Source organism: Capra hircus, chromosome 4, assembly GCF_001704415.2.
Source record: "Capra hircus breed San Clemente chromosome 4, ASM170441v1, whole genome shotgun sequence".
Taxonomy (NCBI): domain Eukaryota; kingdom Metazoa; phylum Chordata; class Mammalia; order Artiodactyla; family Bovidae; genus Capra; species Capra hircus.
Window position 1 is genome coordinate 9,518,158 of NC_030811.1, and position 26,532 is coordinate 9,544,689.

Consider the following 26,532-nt stretch of genomic DNA (forward strand, 5'->3'; position numbering starts at 1 on the left):
GTCGGGTCGCAAAGAGTCAGACATGACCGAGCGACTGAGCACAGAACCCAGAGATTCAGTGCAATACTACTTAGCAACATGGACAATACTCAGAAATACTGTGAAGAAGCAAAAAGCCCGACTTCAGTGAGCAGAGTGAAGAGAAAGTCGCTCAGTTGTGCCTGACTCTTTGCAACCCCCTGGATTATACAGTCCAGGGAATTCTCCAGGCCAGAATACAGGAGTGGATAGCCTTTCCCTTCTCTAGGGGATCTTACCAACCCAGGGATCAAACCCAGGCCTCCTGCATTACAGGCGGATTCTTTACCAGCTGAGCCACAGGGGAAGCCCTTAATGAATATACATAACACTATTTACATGAAATTCTGGAATAGGTAGAACTAACCTAGGTTGACAGGAATGCCTGACAGCCCAGGATGGGGCATGGAGGAATTTTCTACTATATGATAGGGATGTGGAATGCACAAGTGTGTACATAGAAACCCATTCAAACTATGTTCTAAGCCTGCATCTTACTATGTTAGTATCATACCTCAATAAAAATAATAAAGTCAAGTATTTAATATAATAGCAATACAACTAAAAATTAAATGAAAGAGAATTAAATTAAGAAAATAAGGGTCCAGATTTGGGATTCAGAATTCATGATTTGGTTGGGGCTGGAGAAAGGGAGATAGAGACTGAATGGCACTGGACAGTGGACCCCTTCAATGGGGCTGCTGGGAGCTGAAGGAGAAACCACATGATTGAAAGTGTTAGCTGCTCACTCGTGTCTGACTCTTTGCAACTTCATGGACTCCTGAAACCCACCAGGCTCCTCTGTCCACAGAATTCTCCAGGCCAGAATACTGGAGTGGGTAGTCATTTCTTTCTCCAGGGAGACTTTCTGACTCAGGGTTAGAACCTGGGTCTCCTGCATTGCAGGCAGATTCTTTACCATTTAAAGTCCTGAATTTGTAATCCTACTTTTTTTTTTTTTTCCAGTTGGCATAGCTCACAGCACAACTTTCAGAGCTGGTACCATTTATCTGAGGCTGAATTCTTTTCCCGTTATATCACTAATGAGGTTTGTGCCTTTCTGTGCTTTCTCACCTCTATGATTAAAATTCCATGGTGACCTTTAGGTTGAATTACTCCTTCTTTTATCCAGAAACTGAATTAACCAGAGTCTCCTCTAAAGCTTAAATTACCTGTAAACAAAATCACTTTGTAGAAGAAAGTGAGAAATGCCACAAGAAGCATGAAGAAACTAGATTCAGTATCTCTACAATGCCACAAAAATCGAGAGGCATTCTGCTTGACTTCACATTTATGCATGCACCTTGAAAGATATTATTTTAATATTCAGCTACCTTCTCTTCTTTTCCTTTCTCTGAAAACAGGAATTATAACTATAAATAAGAAAATGACAGAGTCTCCTAAGAAAATGAGATTTACTCTCATTTAGCCTTTAAGCCATTTTGTTAATTGCTTTTTAAAAAAATGCTGGGAAATGAAACTTAATAAAGGGGAAGGGGTATAATTAACCATTGGGAAAAATATACACAAACTTAGAATTAGAACTATTAAATTTTTAGAGGGAAAGGCCAGGACAAAACTAGAATTGCAGTGTTTATAGAAATGGAGAAAGCATTTCCCTCTGACACTGGCTCCATCTAATATTTGCAAATAATACTGCCATCTGCTTCTCCAAACAGACTGTGTGCCTTCTCTCGGTACGCCCCAAGAAGGTGCAGCAAATGTGACTGCGCTGGACATCCATCACTTTGGATTCATTAAGTCAGTCTTCTAAGACTGATCACTGCACCCCTCTCTACGGCAAATCAAACATGATCAATTGTTGTTCCTGTTCCCTTGATAGTACACGATTAGTTTCTGCAAATCTTGGAATAGGGTAAAACTGAATATAAAATTATATTAGCAGAACTAATATGCTTCTGATTGAAGATTACCTATTAATGGAAATTTCAAAAAAGGAACCTTATCAATTAACATAAGCCCCGAGGAGCAGAAATGAAAGGAAATTAGACCAAATGCTATAAGAAACCAGCAATATAAGAGGATGATAATCAATAACCGTAGAGATACTCACTCATCCCACTACAGAGCAATAACACGATAAAACTATTCCTTTTGGTTAAAATGAATATCAATTGATTTAAGGTATACAATTAAGTGGGAAAAAATGATTAAAAAATTTTTAATAAAAAATTTTATGTAACAAACGTATGGGCAAAGTGAGATGGTATAATCAATCCCCACATACTTGTCATTTAGATTCAATAATTATCAAGGTTTTGTCATCATTGGTTCATTTTTTCCCCTATGTTAAAAATTCTTAAGGCAAATTCCAAAAGCATGTAATCTCATATCTAAACACTGAAAGCACTTACATTGTTTTCACAAAGTAACAGTGATATGATCTCATGTACATAGTAACAGTAATGGGTTTGTATTATGTCTGGTCCATAGTAACTATTTTGCAATTGTATTAAAAATGTTTTTTTTCTCAGAGTTATGTTCAAATGTAGATCCAAAGACACAAATTTGTCAAGTCTCCTATGTCTTCTTTTATTTTTTATCATAACTTGATTGAATTACATGAGCCCTTAAAAGCAGAGAACATTCATGGGCTGGAAGCAGAAGAAGAATATGGAAGAAAGGTAAGTTAGAGACATTCCAGTCTCGAGAAAGGGTCCATGCTTGCTGGCTCTGAGATGTAGCAGACACGTGTAAGAACGGAGAGAAGCCTCTAGTAGGTAAAGATGGCCCCCAGTTGGAGTTCAGTTCAGCCGCTCAGTTGTGTCTGACTCTTTGTGACCCCATGGACTGAAGCACACCAGGCCTCCCTGTCCATCATCAACTCCCAGAGTTTGCTCAAACTCATGTCCATCGAGTCGGTGATGCCATCCAACCATCTCATCCTCTGTTGTCCCCTTCTCCTCATGCCTCCAGTAAGGAAACTGGGACCTCAGTACTACAACCACAAGGAACTGAATCCTGACAAAAGTCTGAATGAGCTTGGAAGGAGTTCTTCCAGACAGGAGTCCAACTGGTAGCACTTTGATTCCAGTATCCTATGAGACAGAATAGAAGCTGCTAGGGTCAACTCAGTCTTCTGGCCTAGAGAAGTGTGAGATAATAAATCTGGATTGTTATAAAGCACTAGGCTTATGATATTAATGATTCGTGTGGCAATAATAGAAAGCTAAATCAAGACTGTGTCTATAATATCACTTTATAGAAGGGTCTTACACTCTCTTATGAATGAATTACCAGTGCCCCAGACAGTACAACATCTGAGTTACCACCTTGTAGATGAAAAATTGCTCTCACTCTTCCCTTCCAATCTGAATGCTGTGTTCTTAACCTTGTCTTAATACATACTTTAGGGCTATGATATTATTTTGTCAATTACTTTTAAACTACATTATTATTAGTACTAAATATATTATTAACAAGTATTATTATTATGTTTTAGATATTACCCTGGAAACCCAACTATCATTTATATGACTATTTTCATTAAAATATATATTTTTCAAATTGAAACTTAGCAGTGATCTTTTCTGTTTTTGAAAGTTTTAGGGGAGGGATAAAATGTGTGTAGTCCTAAACTTTTTTTCTTTTAATTTTATTGGAGAATAGTTGATTTGCAATATTGTGTTGAGTAGAGTTCCTTGCGCTACACAGGAGGTCCTTGTAGGTTCTCCATCTTCTATGCTGCAGGGTATGTGTGTTGGAATACATACGTGCACTAGGCATGTACCGGAGCTTAAAATGAACTTGGAATGAGGACTCTGGAATGAACACACATGCACTAATAAGGACCTACTGTGGAGCACAGGGAAATCTCCTCCCTATTCTTTGGTAACCTATATGAACAAAGAATCTAAAAAAGAATGAGTATATATATAACTGAATTACCTTTCTGTACACCTGAAACTAACACAATATTGTGAATCACCTTTTCTCCAATAATTTCTTTTTAAAGAAAGTTTAAAACTACACACATTTTACATGGTGACGACTATCCCAATGACATGTAAAAGTACTCTACTATAAGCAGTAACATTTTTACATGTAAGACTAATTGGTTGCAAAATCAATAGGTTACATAAAATGAAAGTTTTAAAGGGCAATGTGAATACCTTCTTTAATTGACTAAGGTGTGTCTCAAGTTGTTTTCCACAGAGAGAGTAATCAGGACTGACTATTATTAAACTAAGCTAATTCCATCCTTTTGCAAAAAGGAGAATGTTGAGGGAATGATGTCAAACGCAGCTACAACATTTTGATGGAGATAAATGTACAACAAGGTTCAGTCCTATAGCCAAAAAAACCCAGAAAAGACAACAAAATAATTTCATAAATGATGAAAATTGTGTAACAAAAGCCTTTTAGATGATGGGTTAATGGGATGTTACTAATGTAAATTTTATGCCTTGTTTAACTTTTTCTTCTGGTGGAATTTTCCAGTGTGACACCCATATTTAATATCAGAGCTTCTAGGAAAAGAAAAGAACGAGAATGACATTTCAGCTGCATCTTCCTTGGAAGATTTAGGGGGACAGAAACATCAAAGTCACATTAGAAAAAGTAATTAACTTAAATCCCTTTTGGGAAAGGCAAAAAGAAAAGCAAATCAGAAATAAGAATTATCTTACAGGGAACATTTAAAAAGTGCCAAACAGTAAATGTTTGCTACCGTGCCCTGATACTTTGTCCTTCTAGCCTGTCGACTTTTTAGTCACGAGGCACCGCACCATCGTATTGCCCAAACAATTAACATCACAAAGGAATTATAATACTCTTTTAAAATGAAGAGTGGTGAATTAATAAGAACCATTATTGTACTAGATTCCTTGACTCTCAATGGAACGGCCAAATGCTAGCTGGGAAAATTACTTCAGACTTCTTCACTGCAATAATTGAAGTGAGATTTTCCTTCATGCCTGCATGTGCAGAATATAAATACTTTAATTTCATCAGTTTGATGAGTAATTTCACAGGACTGCTATTGTACAAGACCGACATTGGAAAGTCACAGGTTGGGTTTGGGAGTGGACTATATTTTTCCAGAGAGCGCGCATTTGCTAAGAGGTCTCGTGAACATGCATTCATTTCCTCATTCTTTAAGAACAGTAGGCATGATCTGTGTTTTCGCCTCAGAAGGTAACCCTGCTGGATACTATCAACACTACTGTGAACCTATTAATGATTACATTTCAAAAGTCTAGCTACCTTCTGTTTCAATTAGTTTCCTCTCTACCGTATACATACACATTAAGTTTTAAGACAGATGACTATTTCTTTCCCTTAAAAGGCTTTCACATTTTCAGACATTTCAGGCATATACCATTCCATTGACTCGCTAGGGGCCCCTGTCAATTAACTGGTGGAGGAAAGAGTGATGCTAACTTTCTCTGATGATACTAGCACTGTATACATTTACATTTTAATGAAATTAAAATTTATTCATTAATAAAAACTTTTCTCCAGTTAATCCCTCCCAGTGCATTATGGCATAGTATAAGCCACGGGTCCATTTCCCACTCAGACTTGCTTGTTTTCAAATCAGTATGGAGAGACAGTTAACTTTTCCCATCAATTGAGGATCAAGTATTCCTTCAGATTCTGTGATTTAATTAAGTTCCTCTTGTTCCTTAGAGGCCAGGTGACTATAACATAATTTACTGTCTTATATTTAAGTTCTTTGATTATGGTGTGCGTATAGTCCTTAATAAACGTATTTGTACGTATATGGTGCATATGGGCTTCCCAGGTGGCGCAGGGGGTAAAGAATCCACCTGCCAATGCGTGAGATGCAAGAGACATGGATTAGATCCTTGGGTCCGAAGCAGGAAATGGCCACCCACTCCAGTATTCATGCCTAGAAAGTTCCATGAGCAGAGGAGCCTGGCAGGCCACAGTCCACAGAGTTGCATGGAGTCAGACAGGACTGAGCACGCACGCATAGCCTGTACAGCAGGCTGTATTGCAGCATACACTGTTAACATGTGATATTTTATACCAGAAGGGCACCTTGATCCATCACGAGAACAAATGTTCCTTTGCTTTGAGATAAAGAAAATCAACTTAGATATAAACTCACCCCCATTTCCCATAGCCAGGTGAAATTCTCCTATTAGATACTTATTCTTTTAAGGAAAAATATCTTGTCCTGTTAGTCACTTAGCCCTTATTCTAATAGCATATCAGCCCCTCTGTGGGAACCAGCTAGAGAAGAGGAAGAAGGCTTCAGTGCCTTAGCTCAAAGGCTGTGGTGGCAACAGAGACAGGATGCTGAACACACATTTTGGGGACAGGGCAGCCGAAGGTCAGCTGAGCTCAGGCGGTGCATTTTTCTAAGGAAGGGACAGTGCCCGTGCCAACTGGTTCTTTTCCTTTTTTCACTATTACAGCTTTCTCATCATGGGCTAGCATAAGAACGCCTCAATTTAAACATTTTCCTCGAACCTGTTCCTGCTCTGTCCTGAGAGAACAAATGAGCGCCTATATCAAGGTTCACGATCTTTTTCTGCGTGCGTGCCAGGTCACTTCTGTCTTTTTCTAGTAAGATGTCATTTTTGCAAACCAAACACTATATTTTCGGGAAAATAAGTTCCCCTAAAGGAAAAAAAAAAAAAACATATTGGAAGTGAAAAAAGAAAGAATAAGGTACAAAATCTGCTCCAGGAACACTAGCTTCCTTAGTGTTCTTGGAATTTCGCAGATAGACGTGCCTTGAGACTCTCCACTGGCTATTTCACTCCTGGGGCTCTTCACCCAGACAGCCACCCAATGAATCCCCATACCTCGTCCAGATCTCTGATGAATGTCCCCTTGCTGCTCAGGTCAACTCCCACAACTATGGACATCTTTAAGTCATCTCCACAGTCACCAGCCCCTGCATCCACTCAACCTGTTATTATTTGCTTGGTTCCTCTAATATACTTTTCTGGATGTTGCTACAGCATGTACTTTACCTTCTTGTGTTTAGTATGTATTAACTTGCCTTTCCCTGTTAGAATGCAATCCCTCAAAGGGGGGCTCCTTCTTCGTTCACATCTGGAAAACATAGTAAGTACTCTATACTAGGGGTCCCCAACCTCCAGGGCATGGACCAGTACCAGTCCGTGGCCTGTTAGCAACTGGGTCACACCGAGCAAGAGGTTAGTGGTGGGCCAGCGAGTGGAGCTTCATCTGTTTTTACAGCTGCTCCCCGTTGCTCATATTGGGCTTCCCGGGTGGCTCAGCTGGTAAAGAATCCACCTGCAACGCAGGAGACCCAGGTTCAATTCCTGAGGTGGGAAGCTCCCCTGGAGAAGGGATCTACCCACTCCACTGTTCTTGGACAGGAGGTTAGTGGTGGGCCAACGAGCAAAGCTTCATCTGTATTTACAGCCACTCCCCATTGCTCATATTACCACCTGAGCTTTGCCTCCTGTCAGATCAGCAGTGGTCTTAGATTCTTATAGAGGCACTGGAATCAACCGCAGAACATCGCCCCCTACCCCTCGCCTCGATGCGTGGAAAAACTTTCTTCCATGGAAATGGTCCATATGCGCCAAAAAGATTGGGACTGCCTCTTTATTTGTTGAATGAGTGAGAAAAAGAATCAAGAAAAAGCTTTTGCCCTGAGGATATTGAGATGCATTCAAGTGTATTCTGAATTACTGGGATCAAAACTGAAAATAAAGTTTATATGTGTCAGCGAATCACTAAAGAGACTTAATGGTCATATCCAAGGATCGCAAACTCCTCTCTCCATACTCGCTAATCATACACTTTTCTAATCACAGCAGGGTGATGATTATTTATTTACTGTCAATTTAGTACTGCTTCCCTGGACTGCGTTTGTCTTCTAGAGAATCTTCATATACCAAATATCATTGAAATATTATCTTTTCAGGAACTGATGAGATAGGAGGCAATCAGAAAGCCCAGGATTTGATGGCACTAAACTGCTCTCCTTTAAAAATACTGTGGTCCCCCTGAGATTGATAACTGGAGAGCAAGACCTGGTAAGGGTTCATACTTTCTCAAACCTTTATCCGTCAGTTCTGACATGTGCACTGCAACTGAGCGCTTCTTGAGTAAGACTCCCAGCAAAGGCCTGACTTTTATGCAGCCTCTGTTGATGTAGCTATGATGCCAGAAAAACGGGTGGGAACTGGTTCTTGCTTTTCATGCATAGACTGAAACCGTTGTCATTCTTTGTTATAGATTGATTTAGGTAGAGTATTTCGCCAGTCACATATACTTTCAAATAAGTTAAACAAAATTGTATGTTTTTACCATGTAAGGAGATAAAATTGCATTTGAAATCATGATAAAACAATATTTGGAAAACCTTTTGATTTCAGTGGTCCCTTTCATTGATTTATTCAAGAGTTGGGAAAACAATAGGATCAGGAAGAAGGCATGACCCAGTGTTTACTCATTTCAGGAGGATGAAAGATGATCAGGAGAATATCATTCACATGTCATCAGATTATAATCACATTTCTACAAAGCAATTTCCAAAGTTTATTGAGAAACATGTCTTTAATATAGACTCAGTTAAAATGCTAGTTCTTTTTTAACCTAAAATCTATACAAAAGGGAAGGACTGCTTTTTTTGAATGTCCATAAAATAAAAATGAATATTAGATTTTTCCCACCAGATTGAATCAACATACAAGAGGTTGTCTGGGACATATCCTAACTAAGAGAAAATTTCCATGACAGGAAAAAACATTGTTTACATGGCAAGCTCTTTGACATAATGCCTAATTTTTTCTTTGACAAAAAACTTATGAGTTTCCATGTTATTATTGCTTTTTGTTTCTTTAGCACAAGAAACTAAAACAAAGAAAGAAACATTTCCTAAGGTCACACAGCTTGTAAGTCCAAATTAATGCCCTCTACTCTGCCCACCCACAGTTTTGTAAACTTCCAAAATAACATGTTACCAATGTGCTAAAAGATACAATTATATTAAGCTCTAGTTCAAGGTTTTCTGAAAATTAAACCTAAATAAAAGCAGAGACATTACTTTGCCGACTAATGTCCATCTAGTCAAAGCTATGGTTTTTCCAGTGGTCATGTATGGATGTGAGAGTTGGACTGTGAAGAAGGCTGAGCACCAAAGAAATGATGCTTTTGAACTGTGGTGTTGGAGAAGACTCTTGAGAGTCCCTTGGACTACAAGGAGATCCAACCAGTCCATTCTGAAGGAGATCAGCCCTGGGATTTCTTTGGAATGAATGATGCTAAAGCTGAAACTCCAGTACTTTGACCACCTCATGGGAAGAGTTGACTCACTGGAAAAGACTCTGATGCTGGGAGGAATTGGGGGCAGGAGGAGAAGGGGACAACAGAGGATGAGATGGCTGGATGGCATCACGGCCTCGATGGACGTGAGTCTGAGTGAACTCTGGGAGTTGGTGATGGACAGGGAGGCCTGGCGTGCTGCGATTCTTGGGGTCACAGAGAGTCGGACACGAGTCGGACACGACTGAGCGACTGAACTGAACTGAACTGAACTGAACTGAATGTTTTTTTAAGAATGACTCAAGAGTTAGGTTTAGAAATAGTTGGCATTTGCCATATTGGACAGTGCTACAAATGAAAATGTTTACTTCCACATTTATTATTTTTAAGCACACATTGAATGAAAACAGGAAGCAGCATCAAATGAATTGTCCATTCAGTCATTTACAAAGGTCCACTGCAAGAAAGATCAGCAACTCCTGTAACACTAGATACTGAGACTTTGACTCAGAAATCAAAATGGGACTGGACTGGATCAGAATCAGGAAGGAATGAATGTGCTGTGTATTCTAACCTGAGCAGAAAAACTTGCATATGGTTGACACTTTTCAAGGAACTGAGAAAAAAAAAACATGTCTGTCTTGGCAATGTAAACCTCCTCATTAGCACAATCATACTCTGTCTCAATCTTTATGTGAACTGTAATATAACATGCTGGGATATAGTACGGAGCAAAAAAGAAACTGCTAGCTGATGGGTGGGTAATTAACGAGAGGAACTTCAGCCAAATTGATGAACAAGAGAAAGAGAAAACAAACAAGGTACCGTGGAGCTGCTCTGAGAGAAAAGGAATAAAACCAGCAGGCTGTGTTTGACACCCCTTGTAAGAAGCATGGTGAGGACTAAGGGAATTCAGAGCTTATCCTTGCCTGGACAGGGCTAGGTGGTACTCATGTGATGTAAGCTTGCAAATCCAATTCTGCTGAAAGTTACTTTCTTCCACTTTGGTCTTCATTTGAAGGAGGAGGTCAGAGAAAAAAGCATCTTTCAGTATTATTTCGAAGATTAGCATTAATGCCTAGCACAGTGCATGGCACTAATGAGTTCTCAATAAATAGTAACCTTGTTATTTACAAAAGGTTAACCTGAGTACCTGAGAGGGAAAGTGATTCCCAAGATGGACTTGCCGGGGTCCAGCCCCGGTGGATCGAGGGTGATTCGAAGGTGGGGACAGAGTCGGCGTCTTGGAAATAACTTATTTAATTACAGATAAGAGGGATTAGAAAATTAGCAGAGAAAAAGAGGCTGAATAACTTGGTTCACATGGAATACCAATCACCACCTATGTAGGCCACAGGCGTCTTCCTGTTTTCCCGAAAGAGAGGAGGCACTGAGGCCCCCCCCCCCCCGCCCCCGGTCCGATCTCAGAAGCCCAGGCAAAATTAGTAGGCTTGGAGGGTACCCATGCACCAGATGGGAATTCAGCCAGAAAAACGGAGAGCAAGAAAGAAGCGACATGGGGGAATCAGTCTTTCCGGAAACTGATCCGGATTTCTTTATGTTTGGGTTTGCTTATATACCTTTTGTTAAACATAGGGATGAATACAGAGTCATGCGGGGGTCAGCAGTCCTGACCTTTATCAAAATTAGGTGCTTTACATGAAAAAAAGATCTTAGGGGATTTACATGATCTTCTGGCCATGAGACCTGCTGACATTTTACGACCCTTTCTTTCTGATAACCAAAAAACTTATTTTTTCCAAGGGTGTTTTTTCTTAAATCAGGCACCACCCTCCAAATATAGTTGCATTCCTATAGGGTGAGGGTGTAGTGAGTTACAATCAAGGAAGGAATTTATTTAACCCAAGGTTAACATGATTAATCTTAAAGGTTAATACTTATTTCTCCTATATGCTAGTTATATTCATTATAAGGGCAGGGAATATGGAGATTTAGCAGCAAACATCAGCCCAACAAATGAAAATCCTTTCACCAATGTTCCCCTTAAGATCTATTTAGTCTTAAGATAGTGATAAAGTTACCTTTTTACATAGCAAGGACACAGTGATTTATAACAAAGTACAGTGATCTACTACAAAAGAGAAAATTCATTAACTCAAAAAGTCTAGTATTGCTAACCTTAAAAACTACTATATTTCCTTTTCTATATTCCAAATACATTGATTAATATATTCCTAGGTGCCTAAGGATATGAAGGCCTGGCGGCAATCATTGACTCAACAAGGAGAAAAACCCTATGCTAATTCAGTTAAGTTCAGTTCAGTCGCTCAGTCGTGTCCGACTCTTTGCGACCCCATGAATCGCAGGATGCCAGGCCTCCCTGTCCATCACCATCTCCCAGAGTTCACTCAGACTCACGTCCATTGAGTCCATGATGCCATCCAGGCATCTCATCCTCGGTCGTCCCCTTCTCCTCCTGCCCCCAATCCCTCCCAGCATCAGAGTCTTTTCCAATGAGTCAACTCTTCACATGAGGTGGCCAAAGTACTGGAGTTTCAGCTTTAGCATCATTCCTTCCAAAGAAATCCCAGGGCTGATCTCCTTCAGAATGGACTGGTTGGATCTCCTTGCCGTCCAAGGGACTCTCAAGAGTCTTCTCCAACACCACAGTTCAAAAGGATCAATTCTTCGGTGCTCAGCTTTCTTCACAGTCCAACTCTCACATCCATACATGACCACAGGAAAAACCATAGCCTTGACTAGACGGACCTTTGTTGGCAAAGTAACGTCTCTGCTTTTGAATATGCTGTCTAGGTTGGTCATAACTTTTCCTCCAAGGAGTAAGCGTCTTTTAATTTCATGGCTGCAGTCACCATCTGCAGTGATTTTGGAGTCCCCCAAAATAGAGTCTGACACTGTTTCCACTGTTTCCCCATCTATTTCCCATGAAGTGATGGGACTGGATGCCATGATCTTCGTTTTCTGAATGTTGAGCTTTAAGTCAACTTTTTCGCTCTCCTCTTTCACTTTCATCAAGAGGCTTTTTATCTCCTCTTCAATTTCTGCCATAAGGGTAGTGTCATCTGCATATCTGAGGTTATAATTAGGACTCTCAAAATACTCCAAACTCTCTGTGCTGTTTATGGTTGAGAGGTAGTAAACAATCATGAGTATGGAAAATCCTGTCACACAAGCTAGTCTGTCAGCAGAGATGTTTGACATGAGACACCCTTGTCACACCCAGGGCAGGGAATTAGAAGCAATTATTGGCACAACAAATGAGAAAACCCTTCACCAATATAATTCCTAACCAACCCACTATACTAATAATTTCTATCTTCCCAAAAGAATTTGCCTTTAGTAAGTCTAAAACATCTCATGCCTCTCACAATCACATGTGGCCAGATGAACCTATACAGGCGGGCTAGATAACCTTCAGAGGAGTCTGTAAGTTGAAACACTCTTGTCATGCCCAGGAATTTTTATTGACTTGGACCTGCACGTTTACTCCTTCTCCGAGAGAAATGGTGAGGAACAGCCCCCCATAAAGTCAGAGGTGTAGGCGAGAGCATGAAACAGTAAAGTAGATACACTCTGGTTTTGGGGTTAGATGCTCAGGAACAGGGGGTTTCCTGAGGCTTGATCACACCTTTGCGTATGCCAAGCCTCCTTCCTCATGACCTTTGCCATGGGCGGAGTTCCTCATGCGGGCCCCCGGCATGGACTAATGCTTCCTGAAGTTAGAACACGGGGGAGAAGACAAGTTAACCTGAAGCCTGCCATGTGGCAGCAGCACTTCAGAGCTTTCTAACAACACTGCTTCTCATCTGTTAGCCCAGGAAGGTGACGTGCTGGCTGGTAGGATCCCGGAAATAAAGGCTTTTAAACAAGCACTGAACTGTGTCGTGGCCCACTTCTCCCACCAGCTGGCTGGGAACCTTCTCCAGAAGCCAGGCTGACTCAATGAAAACACATCTTATTCTATGTAATGGACTCACCCTGGTGCTTTGGGGCATTGAACAGTGAGTCTATTCCACTACCTTCCTTGAGTTTTCCTATATTATTAGAGAGATAAGACATGCCTGTATCTAAACATAATTGAATTTAGACTATGTTCCAGAAATATATTGCTGTGAATTTTAGAAAGGAAGAAGTCTTATCTTCTTTGGGATGACCAATAAAGGCTTTATGGGAGAAGTCAGATTTAATGGGCTCTTGAAGGATAAGAAACAATTACACACTAAAGTGTTAATTCTGTTAACAAAGAAGTTGCATTCTGACAGCCTTTTTATGTGGCCATAAATCGTAGCACCAAACAAAGAAGAAATATTGGAAGCACAGAGATTAATCCCAGGATCCTGGGAGAACTAAAGAATAAGGGTAGGGAATGCCACACTCAAAAGTCATTAACCACAACCAATTTACATAAAATATTATGAATAAGTGTAAATATTCACACTGTAGTCTTCAGGAGGATGGAAAGAATAAGGTAATGTGAGGAGGAGGAAATGCAATAGTTTCCAGAGGTGGCTGCCACCGATTCCTTCTCCCCCCGTGTGCAGGAGAGATGTTACTGGAGTCTCCTGCCCTGATCCCCTGGCCTGTAACTTTCTTTGAGCAGCACAATCCTACAGATGTGATGCTGTGCCTGTGGGGGTCCCAGCTGTGATGCGATGCTATGCTGTGTCATGTCAGGAGCTCTGCCAGTTCCTGCTCTCGCTCTCATGGGTCTCAGCTGTCACCCTGAATGGGGACCTAGGACAACCTACAGAGAGAGGCCAGGACAGCGGGGTGTCACATGGAAGGGGAGGTCACTTGGAGGAGAACTGAGGTTTCCCAGTAGATTCAGCACTGAGGTCCCAGACATGCCCACCTCATTTATTAATATTTACAACCAATTAACAATGTCTCAAATCTGCTCCCTCACTTTGTTTCAAAATAAAGGACAAGTGAATGAGTCCTAAGGAATGAGTCTCACATAGGTTTTGAGCACGCCCATGTGACTGGCAAGGTGTTACAGCTGCTTCACTGAGAACAGGACATGGCTCTTCTGGAAACCAACATGGTAGCTCTTACTCATGATTGAGCACTTAGTTCTAAGGGGCTTTGGGGCTTTCCTGGTGGCTCAGACAGTAAAGAATCTGACTGCAATGCAAGAGATCCGGGTTTGATCCCTGCGTTGGGAAGATCCCCTGGAGAAGGGAATGGCACCCCACTCCAGTACTCTTGCCTGGCGAATTCCATGACCAGGGAAGCCTGGGGGATGCTACAGTCTATGGGGTTGCACAGAATCAGACACGGCTGAGCAACTAACTTTCACCTTTTTTCAAATCAGCTCTTAAGGAAACTGTTCTGACTCTCACCCTACAAAGTACGGTACGTTAGGAGCCCCTTGTTTACATTCCCAGAACACTGATGTATTCCTCTTCCATATTTGACTCTGTTTACTGGTCTGTCTTATCCACTAAACCCAACTCTCTACATTACACAAGGAGACCAATAACCTTTATCTCCAGTATGTAACAGATGCTTACTAAAGAAATATATTCCCTCTAAATAGTGATAAAATACTAGGTTAAAAACCTCTTTTTCTGGAACACGGCACTTGATTGATTGGCAGTTGGATGCAGGGATGAACAGAATGACAAGTGCTCTGAGAGCACGGTGGAGCTCTAAAATGCATTCTTGCTAAGTTGCAGAAGTGAATCAAGAATGATACTGAATTGTTCATCATTAGGACAGAGGGGAAGCTGTTGAAAGGCATGAGCACAGGGTAAATGACAGCTGACGAAGAGGAAATTCCCGGGCCCAGACTTCTCTTCTGCTGCAGAGGCTATCTGGAGTATGGGACAAGATGCTCATCAGTCAAGGGTTCCAAGAACAGAGCCAAAGCAAGTGTGCACAGAACGTGACTGAGGCGATGAGTCAGAGGGGGAAAGACAGGAGTGGGGAGAATCTTGAAGGCCATGCAAGGGCCCTAAACATTTTATCCCAGCTGCAACGTGGAGTCTTTGAAAAGTTTTAGGAGGGGAGTAATCTGGAAAAGGAGATGGCAACCTGCTCCAGTATTCTTGCCTGGAGAATCCCATGGACAGAGGAGCCTGGCAGGCTACAATCCATGGGACTGCAAGAGTCAGACACAATTTAGTGACTAAACCACCACCACCACCAAACTGAAAAGATTTTGAATTGTGGAGCAATCCTTCACTGACCCAAAGAAGGACCAAAGGGAGGAATAAAATTTCTAGTGAGACCCTACACTTCTTGATAGAATACCTTGGTCAACCAGACACTACCACCAATTATCAAGGCTAAATCATTTTGTTTTAAATTCAGGGGCAACTTGGCTCTGAGAGAATCTGATCATTAAATTATCAATTTATAGAACCCAACTGTTCTGTTTAAAAAATCCCTGAGAAACACTAGTGGATGCCCTTAGACATTCAGCAGATTCCCAAGTGTTTCTGGTATTTGTAAAGACCTCAGTGCCCAATCTGGAACTAGATTAGGTCAGAATTTATCTAAAATTGGCTGAAAACCAGTCCATCCTAAAGGAAATCAGTCCTGGGTGTTCACTGGAAGGACTGATGTTGAAGCTGAAACTCCAATACTTTGGCCACCTGATATGAAGAGCTAACTCATTGGAAAAGACCGTGATGTTGGGAAAGATTGAGAGCAGGAGGAGAAGGGGATGACAGAGGAGGAGATGGTTGGATGGCATCACCGACTCAATGGATATGGGTTTGGGTGGACTCTGGGAGTTGGTGATGGACAGGGAGGCCTGGTTCACAGGGTTGCAAAGAGTTGGACACGACTGAGCGACTGAACTGCACTGAACTGGCTGAAAACAAACCCCGATGATTCATCATTTGCCAGAAACAATGATACTATTGGCTTATATCCTCTTATGCGGCAGAGAACACAGATGCCGTAAGCCACAGAGGAATCGAAATCCATAGCCTCACTCATGGTGTCCGACTCTTTGCGACCCCATGGACTGTAGCCCACCAGGCTCCTCAGTCCATGGAATTTTCCAAGCAAGAGTACTGGAGTGGGTTGCCATTTCCTTCTCCAATACTTAAAAATATTGATATGCAAATGAGTCAGAGAAATGGGGTCCCGGCAAGAGGGGGAGTGGTGTGATTGGTTTTGCTGCCGGGTTACTGGGTATGAACACAGGAGTCTCCTGAGAGCCAGCGGCAGTCTCTAAGTTACTTCTGCAGACAACCACTCACGTTCAAACAGTCCCCTTTCTAAACAGCACCACTTGAACCCCAACTGAAAGCCCCCGAACAGGGCAAGACATGGGAGCTAAACAGAGTGCACTGAAACGAGACACATTCCTTCTGGGACCGGGTGAAGACTCCCTCTGGCAGCCACATAGGAAAGTCAGGGCTGTCCCTTCTTTCATGTCATTCCTGCCTTTCGAGAGTTGGAACCTATGCCAAGGTGCATGATCAGTGAATCTCCAGCTCTGTGACTGTTAGAAATGACAAAGCAGACTCCTAAAAATACGAGAGTGTCCTCTACCCAGGACAGAGCTCACAGGTTCTAAACTTGTGAATGAGAAGAACCAGCCTGTTCCTCACCTGGGATCACGCCACAAGCAGGTCCAAGGGTGCCTGATGAACACACACACACACACACACCCCTGTGCTCAAAGAGCAGAATCTGGGGTTGAGACACACAGGACTGACTGTAGACACACACACACACCCACACACCCACACACCCCACACCCACACACACACCCACACACACCCACACACACCACACACCACACACACCCACCCACACCCACCCACACCCACACCCACACCCACACCCCATGCTCAAAGAGCAGAATCTGGGGTTGAGACACACAGGACTGACTGTAGACATATACACACACACACACACACCACACACACACACACCACACACAAACACACACCACACACACCCACCACACACCCACACCCACCACACACACCCACACACCCACACACCACACACACCCACACACACCCACCCCCCCCACACACACTCACACCCCGTGCTCAAAGAGCAGAATCTGGGGTTGAGACACACAGGACTGACTGTAGAGCCAGAGGTTACATTTTTCTGGGTGCAGATCTGTGCCTGCTAATCCTTGTTGATGCTGAAGTTGAAGCTCCAATCCTTTGGCCACCTGATGCAAAGAGCCAACTCATTGGAAAAGACCCTGATGCTGGGAAAGATTGAGGGCAGGATAAGGGGGCAACAGAGAATGAGATGATTGAATAACATCATCGACTCAACGGACATGAGTTTGAGCAAACTCAGGGAGATGGTGAAGGACAGGGAAGCCTGCCGTGCTGCAGTCCACGGGGCCACAAAGAGTTAGACACGAATGAACAACTGAACAACAACAGCAAATCCTTGCTAAATAAGGGGAGAATTGAAATTCCACACTTTACAGGATTTTTTTTTCCTTTTAAATTTTCAGGAAAGCAATCCTAAGCTGGTCAGTCCTCTTTTTTTCAAATAGCTATAGGAATGTGAGTTACAGCACTTATCCTCTACAGCCATTTTATAATCTGATTTTCACAACCATAAGGTTTTACTCCTGTTCATTATTAACCCATCGGTATCGCTTTCTTTCTCTCTTTATTAGATTTTTATTTCAACTACTTAAGCTATTTATTATTATTATTACTGCTGCTTCCAAATGGTTGTTATTTTTTCCTATCTGAAGTGACCAATGGTTTTGAGAAGTGAATAGTAATTCATATACATTACTTTCGGCTTCCCTTGTAGCTCAGTTGGCAAAGAATCTGTCTACAATGCAGGAGACCTGGGTTTGATTCCTGGGTCATGAAAATCCCCTGGAGAAGGAAATAGCAACTCATCCAGTATTCCTGCTTTGAGAATCCCATGGACAGAAGAACCTGGCAGGCTACAGTCCATGGGGTCGCAAGAGTTGGACACGACTTAGCAACTGGACCATCATCATCAACCATATGTTACTTTCAGGGGACAGGCTGATAATACTGCATAGAGGTTGGAAAAGGCTGCATATCTAATCATGCAAATACATGTGTTTATAAAATACAATTGTATATTAATATGCTAATATTAATTATATATAGTATCATCCTAATACATAATATCTTCTCTATACATTTGAGAACTCTGTACAAATCATAGTCCTTTCAATTTGGAATGCTTCTTGAGAGGATATTAAACAGAGTACAGATCTCAGACTCTGTATATACTGCTTTGTGCTCCAATATTTGCTTTGAAGGTCCATGCTGGGTCCAAAGCTTTTTAAAGATCTTTTTTTTTGGTTGTTGCAGACTACAAAGATTTCAAGGCTCTCTGAACTGCTGAAGCGATACTGTCTCATCTACATGCTACAGGACTTGGTAAGCTGAGGTGTGACTATGATGTACAAAGCTTGTTATAATAAGCGTAGGCAGACAGACACACGCTAATGAGGCATGTCTTTGGAAGATGTCTCAGTAGAAAGTTAGACACTTTTTTTAAATTGATGCTGCCTTTGCTTAAAATGCTTTCTTGCTATTCTCTTCTTAAAGTGCCTTAAGTTTATAGTGACTATTTTATGCTTCACCCTTTATAGGTCAAACAAAAGAAAAAAGTCCCATTTCATACTTGCACTGGAGTTTAATTCTTTAATGACATTCCTTATCCTGATTGGCCCCCTTATTCAGCTGACTTTGAAACAAATGACTTTGGGAGGGTTCTCCAAATCAAATCTGCCTTCAGAGGTGAAGATTTTCTGTCTAGCACATAGCGCACAATAAATATTTGATGACAGCATGATTGAATTAGACACCTGGGAGGAGAGTTGAAATCAGGTGCTGCTGCCTCCAAAATGGAATTAAACATTGCCACAAGCAACGGCATACTGACTCATTGTCTTATATTATTATCTAATTTAATCTTGACACATTCTCTATATTCGTTGTGTGAAGAATTCATGTCTTCTATTTCTTTTGTGCCCATCTTTAAGTGCCCAAGGCGAAGGCTTGTTAATTCTTTTCTCTTACTGCATACATCATACAGCGTATAAGTTCCACTGAAAGACTTCACTGCAAAGCTCAAGGTGGAGAGAGGAAGATACTATTTGGCCTCAGCTGTAGCACTGAGTGGCTGACGTTCATCATAACCTGATCCTAATCTCCCTTCTTGGCTGATTTTCTGCCTTAGTGATCATCCAACAGTGGGCACCATCACTGAACCACATGATTCCTGAACACAACTCCTGGTCCCATAAATCTATGCCTTGACTTGGGGTCTTCACTTTGCCTGAAATATGTTTACTCCCGTAGTCTGTCTGATGTTAACCTATATATCTTCCCACGTCCTAAACTAATTTCATTTATTTGTGAAGTATTTTTGGACCTACTGGGCAGGAAAAAAAAAATCTCTTCCCTTGTTTTTGTCCATAGCACTTTGTAGGTAAAGCTACCAGAGTGTCTCTCCCGTGTATTATATTTACTTGTTCTTTTATAGTGGGGCTTCCCTGGTAGCTCAGCTGGTAAAGAATCTGCTTGTAGTGCAGGAGACCCTGGTTCGATCCCTGGGTCAGGAAGATCCCCTGGAAATGGAAAGGGCAATCCACTCCAGTATCCTTGCCTGCAAAAATTCATGGACAGAGGAGCCTGGTGGTCTACAGTCCATGGGGTCGCAAGAGTCAGACATGACTTAGCAACTAAAGCACCACATATCATAGTGGAGACAGAGACCATGAATACCTTTAGGTCTGGAATATGTCTCCTTCACAGTCCTTATCCAGAATCTAAGTTGTTGTGTGATTAGGAATGACTAAGTTTTTGCAGAATGAATAAATGCCTACAGGACAGTTGGTACCTAAAACCAGTGTGACTGCCCACTTTTCCTAACCCACTCTGCACTCATAAGAAAACCCTGGCGTTCTGTTCAGGAAATGTTACTTAATTAGATAGGCACTTCTGCCAATACATCCTGGGGCATAAATAGGAAGTAATATCCACCATTATTTCCATTCTTTCACTTCCTTTTCCCTGAGGAGAAGTGACTTATATGATCAGTGAGATAAGAACAGAACAATCTTGTTCCTCTTCTTACTCCTGTATCTATCTCTTCCTCTCTCTCCTGCTACCCAGCATACTGATTTGCATAAAGACCTGGAATTTCATATTGGCTGCTTCTGCATGTGATGGACAGATGAGAAAGTGCTGACTTCAACCAACTTCCACTTTCTTTGCCTGCAATGAAAGTGGGTAAGTTCAATATAGAGGAAAACAAATAGAAAATCCAACCAGGGACCCTGCATGTTAGGGAACAGACACTCTTAGTTACAACTCAATATTCATTTCCTGCTTTCCTTTTTCTTTCCACTGAAACCTGTTTCTCCCAAGTAGCTGGAGAAAAGGTGACTTTTTCCCCAGCTTCAGAATATTCTCATTTGTCTAAGCCAATCATAGTAATCCCATCCCCCTTGATGGGACTTAGGAATGGGAAAGTGAAAGTGAAGTCACTCAGTTGTGTCTGACTCTTTTGACCCCATGGACTGTAGCCCACCATGCTCCTCTGTTCATGGGATTCTCCAGGCAAGAGTACTGGAGTGGGTTGCCATTTCCTTCTCCAGAGGATCTTCCTGACCCAGGGATCGAACCCGGGTCTCCCATGTTGTAGGCAGATGCTTTACCATCTGAGCCACAGGGAAGTCCCGGAAATGGGCATATGACCCAGTTCTGGCCAAAGAGATGTGAGGGAAAGTCATTAGGGACTTCCAGGAAAATTGGCTTATTGCTGAGTACAGGTAGAGTCTTTCTTCTTCCTCTGGATGTTTTTGTGTATGTATATCACACCTGTAACCAACATGGCTTGCTTCCAGCCTAAGGATGAAGCTAACACATAGAGCAGGGCAGAAACCAAGAAAATAACTGAGCATAGCACCACTCTCCTGACATCCTGGAACAGATCTATCTACTAATTTTGGTGATTTCCATTCATTGAAGGCAAGACTATGCTAACTGACCCAGTGGTAAATTTATTTAATTCCCCATCTGACCCTTGGCTGCTGCAATCTGTAGGGTTACAAAGAGTCAGACACGACTTAGCGACTGAACATCAAGAAGGGAATCTAAAATCCAAAATACCAAGTGGAACAGGAATTCATAAAACAGAAAGGTAAGTTGAGACATTGTTACAAAGGAAGATTACAGACCAAACCCATTCAACATATACATAATAATACATGACTAAGTAGAGGAGTCTCATTGAGATAATTTTTTACAAACGCAATTACAGAAACAAAGAAATGAAATCAGGGGGAGATTGTACTCCAGCTAGAATTGCAAACAGGAGGATATGATTTGCAACTTAGTAGCAAGTAACAAAGGGGCATCAATCGAACCAAGTAAGAGCCAGTTAAATTGGGCAGACACCCAGCTAGTGGATTAGCCTGGAAAAACACATTTCAACCTATTTCTGGATTCTTTAATGCATTCATATTCAAAACTATTTCCATGATTTTGATCCTTAAGTAACTGGAACATGGATTGTCTAAAACCCACTTTGTATTAATGGTGGTAAAAAATGAATATGACTAGAAAAGAGAGGTCATAAAAGTCTACATTGTTTCATGAAACAGGAGCGTTTTTAAAGTGTTAAAGAAGCCTTCAGCAGGAGGGCATCAGCACAAGACTTTTAGAGACTAGCCATCTTGGCCCCCTTCACCCCATGAATCCTCTTCAGGGCTTCTCTGCGTCCTGGCTCAGCTGTGCTAGTTATATAGAAATGTGCTTTTTTTTTTTTTTCCCTGTCATCTGTGGTTTTATGTACATTTGATTGTTGGTTTTCTACCTGAGAGTTTTCCTCTTTATGGACCATTCACAAAGCACTATAAAATCCTGGACCAGCTTCCTGCCTAACCAACACCCTCTGCAGCCATGCCTTCTACCGCTCTGTGTGTGAGTGATTAGAGAATAGAAGCTCATTTTAATACTCTTCTAGATAAAGTATAATTAGGTAAATAGGTCTGTCAAAAATCATATTAAAATCCCAAGCCAAATAGAAATGTCTTTGGAATTATTTGTGCTAAAGTTACCTTCAATGGTCATTAATAATTAAAAGTGGCCATCTGTGTTTATTCTCCCTTTCATTTTAAAATAGGCCCTACCAGAGCAGGGACCGCAGAAAGCACTGGCGACCCACTCCAGTACTCTTGCCTGGAGAATCCCATGCCCCCAGGAGCCAGGCAGGCTGCAGTCCACAGGGTCTCCAAGAGTCAGACACGACTGAGCGACTTCACTTTCAATTTTCGCTTTTCACTTTCATGCATTGGAGAAGGAAATGACAACCCACTCCAGTGTTCCTGCCCGGAGAATCCCAGGGACGGGGGAGCCTGGTGGGCTGCCGTCTATGGGGTTGCACGGAGTCGGACACGACTGAAGCGGCTTAGCAGCAGCAGCAGCAGCAGAGCAGGGACCACATCTTCTTGTTACAGAATCGCCCATAAGCTACCTTGAGAGGTATACACACTACAGACAGTCAGTGGATCATGGATTTGCCAACAAAGTATCTTTACAAAAATCAAAACCATGGAACATGGGTATAGGATGCACACAAAGCTCTTATTCTAACGAGGCACCTTGGACTAGCTCAGACTTACAATCCCTTCAAAGTCCGTCTTTCCTCAAAGTCTGTTTGACCATCCCCAGCCCATGGTCGCTCACACATAAGCGGGTACTTTGTGAGATATTTAGTCAGCGGTATGAGACAATTACTTTATTATGTTTTGGATCTAGTTAAATTCTATGCCCCCAAATGCTTCGATTTTTAGACAAAATTGTCTATCTAAGAGTAAAATGGTCTGACTCTGCTTGATTCATGTGCTCAAGTATTTTGGCCATGAAAGTGAAAAAGTCACTCAGTCGTGTCCAACTCTTTGTGACCCCATTGGCTATACAGTCCTTGGGATTCTCCAGGCCAGAATACTGGAGTGGGTAGCCGTTCTGTTCTCCAGGGGATTTTCCCAACCCTGGGATCAAACCCAGGCCTCCCCAATCGCAGGCAGATTCTTTACCAGCTGAGCCACCAGGGAAGCCCAAGAATACTGGAGTGGGTAGCCTATCCCTTTTCCAGCAGATCTTTCCGACCCAGGAATTGAACCAGGGTCTCCTGCATTGCAGGCAGATTCTTTACCAACTGAGCTATGAGGGAAGCCCATTTTGGGCCATAGAATCTCTGTATTCCTATAAATTTGGCAATATGCTGAAAAAGTATCAAAAGGAACACTAAATGAAATCCCCAATCCAATTTCCTTATTTTACAGTTTAAAAAAATCAGTCTAAAAAGGTTACTGATTATCCTTTAATATAAATGGTTAAAAATTGAGCTGTGATAAGAGCCTGGATGTCTTTCCTAGTATTCTCTGACCATATCATGTATGGATGTGAGAGCTGGACAATAAGAAGGCTGAGTGCCAAAGAACTGATGCTTTCAAACTGTAGTGCTGGAGAAGAATCTTGAGAATCCCTTGGACTGCAAGGAGATCAAACCAGTCAATCCTAAAGGAAGTCAGTCCTGAATATTCGTTGGAAGGAATGATGCTGAAGCTGAAGCTCCAATACTGTGGCCACCTGATGTGAAGAGCCACCTCTTTGGGAAAAACCCTGATCCTGGGAAAGACTGAGGGCAAGAGGAGAAGGGAATGACAGAGGATGAGGTGGTTGGATGGCATCATTGTCTCGATGGACATGAGTTTGAGCGAACTCTGGGAGATAGTGAAGGACAAGGAAGCCTGGCGTGCTGCAGTCCATGGGGTCACAAAGAGTCAGACATGATTTAGCAACTGAAAAACAACAACAATTCCATGACCAAGTCACTGAACAAAGCTGAAATGATGCCCAGGAGAAAATGATCTGTGAGTACACTCACACATATCTACCATAGATTTAGCAGGGTATTATGAAGCACTTGCTTCCTAAAGACCAAGACAGAGAACTTCCTGTTTAGAATAAGAGAGTAAAGACCTCTGCATCTCCTTGCCCCCTGAAACCAATCAAATTTAACAAAGTTAGAAATTAAAAAAGAATGCTATAAAATATTCACTTAATACAATGAAAGCAGTGAAGCAAAACAGGAGCCTAGAAGACATGAGATAGAGGAAGCAAAAAGTAAACTGGCTTGCTGCAGTCCATGGGGTCCCAAAGAGCCAGACACAACTTACTGACTGAACAACTCTGGTGAAACAGTGAAAGTAGCTAAGCTGCTAGATCTTGGAAAAGAAGTGGAAAGGAAAAACAGAATCATCATGTAAGTGAAAGTCACATGAGAGTCAGCAAACAAAGAAACCAAGAAAGAAAAACAGACTTTACTGAAACTCTAATGAGAGGCATCAGTGACTAATTTGAGGGAAAAAAAAAAAATTTGAAAAGGACAAAAAGGTTGATCAACATTAGTAACAAAATAAAAATTATGAAAGACAAAACTACAACTGGAATTTATATAAGCCATTTAAAAACTAATGATATAAGAAAAAGGTATTTTTAAAAAGGAAAAATTCCATCAATAGAAAGTATAAATTTTCAGTGAATACCCATAGAAATTGACTAAAAATGAGAATATTGTAGTGAATTTATGGAGTAAACAATGGTAAAAATTCTATAAGTATCCAGACAAAAGAAAAGGAAGTCAGGGTAACCTTAATCTCTTAGTTGTAATGACTGGTACCAAGAGACTGTAGACTCGTGTCTGCAAGTCCTCAGGGAAAGAAGGTCTGACTTGATAATTTTCATACCTAGACAGCCTGCTATATAGGTGGTGATATATATTTCCCAACAAACAAGACCTCTGGGAATTTAACTCTCATGAGCATATTTTTTAAGTTATTAAATAATAAATGTCCACAAGAGATGGATAAGGCAGTTGCGGTAAAAGAAAGAGTGGTGAACACAGAATCCAACCCAAGATACAGCTATGTCTAAACAACGGGGAGACTCAAGTCATAGACTGGAATATAAATAATATTAATTATAACAACATTTAAATTATAATACGACCACCTTAGTTTGAGGGGTTGAGTGGAGAAGAGAAAGTGGCAGGTGCTGCAATCAATTAGATTTCCTGTTTTCAGGGATGTGAGTCAACTGATACTGCTTACAGACTAAAGGCTATAGTTTTTCCAGTGGTCATGTATGGATGTGAGAGTTGGACTGTGAACAAAGCTGAGCACTGAAGTGCTTTTGAACTGTGGTGTTGGAGAAGACTCCTGAGAGTCCCTTGGACTGCAAGGATTTCCAACCAATCCATCCTAAAGGAGATCAGTCCTGGGTGTTCTTTGGAAGGAATGATGCTGAAGCTGAAATTCCAGTACTTTGACCACCTCATGTGAAGAGTTGACTCATTGGAAAAGACCCTGATGCTGGGAGGGATTGGGGGCAGGAGGAGAAGGGGATGACAGAGGATGAGATGGGGGGATGGCATCACTAACTCAATGGACGTGAGTTTCAGTGAACTCCGGGAGTTGGTGATGGACAGGGAGGCCTGGTGTGCTGTAATTCATGGGGTCGCAAAGAGTCGGACATGACTGAGTGACTGAACTGAACAGGTTAAAAATCAAATAACAATGGAAGAAGCACATTATTATCCTTCATTCAACAACGACTTAACGAATTCTACTTTTTTAAAACTTTTAAATTTGTATTGGAGTATAGCCAATTAACACTTTTGATAGTTGCAGGTGAGCAGTGGAGGGACTCAACCACACATATACATGTATCCATTCTCCCCCAAACTCCCAGCCCATCCATGCTGCTACATAACATTGAGCAGAGTTCTGTGTGCTACAGAATAGGTCCTTGTTGGTCATCCATTTTAATATAGCAGTGTGTATATGTCCATCCCAAACTCCCTAACTATCCCTTCCCCATATCCTAAGGATACCCTGGGCTTCTCTGGTGGCTCAGATGATAAAGAATCTGTCTGTAATGCAGAAGACACGGGTTTAATCCCTGGGCTGGGAAGGTCCCATAGAGAAAGGAATGGCAACCTGCTCTAGTATTCTTGCCTGGAGACTTCCATGGACAGAGGAGCCTGGAGGGCTACAGTCCATGAGGTCACAAAGAATTGGACATGACTAAGCATCTATTTCTGCTTAATTGACAATGCCAAAGCCTTTGACTGTATGGATCACAATAAACTGTGGAAAATTCTGAAAGAGATGGGAATGCCAGACCACCTGACCTGCCTCTTGAGAAACCTATATGCAGGTCAGGAAGCAACAGTTAGAACTCGACATGGAACAACAGACTGGTTCCAAGTGGGAAAAGGAGTATGTCA

At 41.7% G+C, this 26,532-nt stretch overlaps 1 protein-coding gene across 1 annotated transcript in view; it reads right to left on the bottom strand.

Moving 5' to 3' along the window:
- CNTNAP2 (contactin associated protein-like 2) overlaps positions 1-26,532 on the bottom strand; it is a 2,354,843-nt gene that overhangs the window by 575,244 nt on the left and 1,753,067 nt on the right. The window lies entirely within an intron of this gene.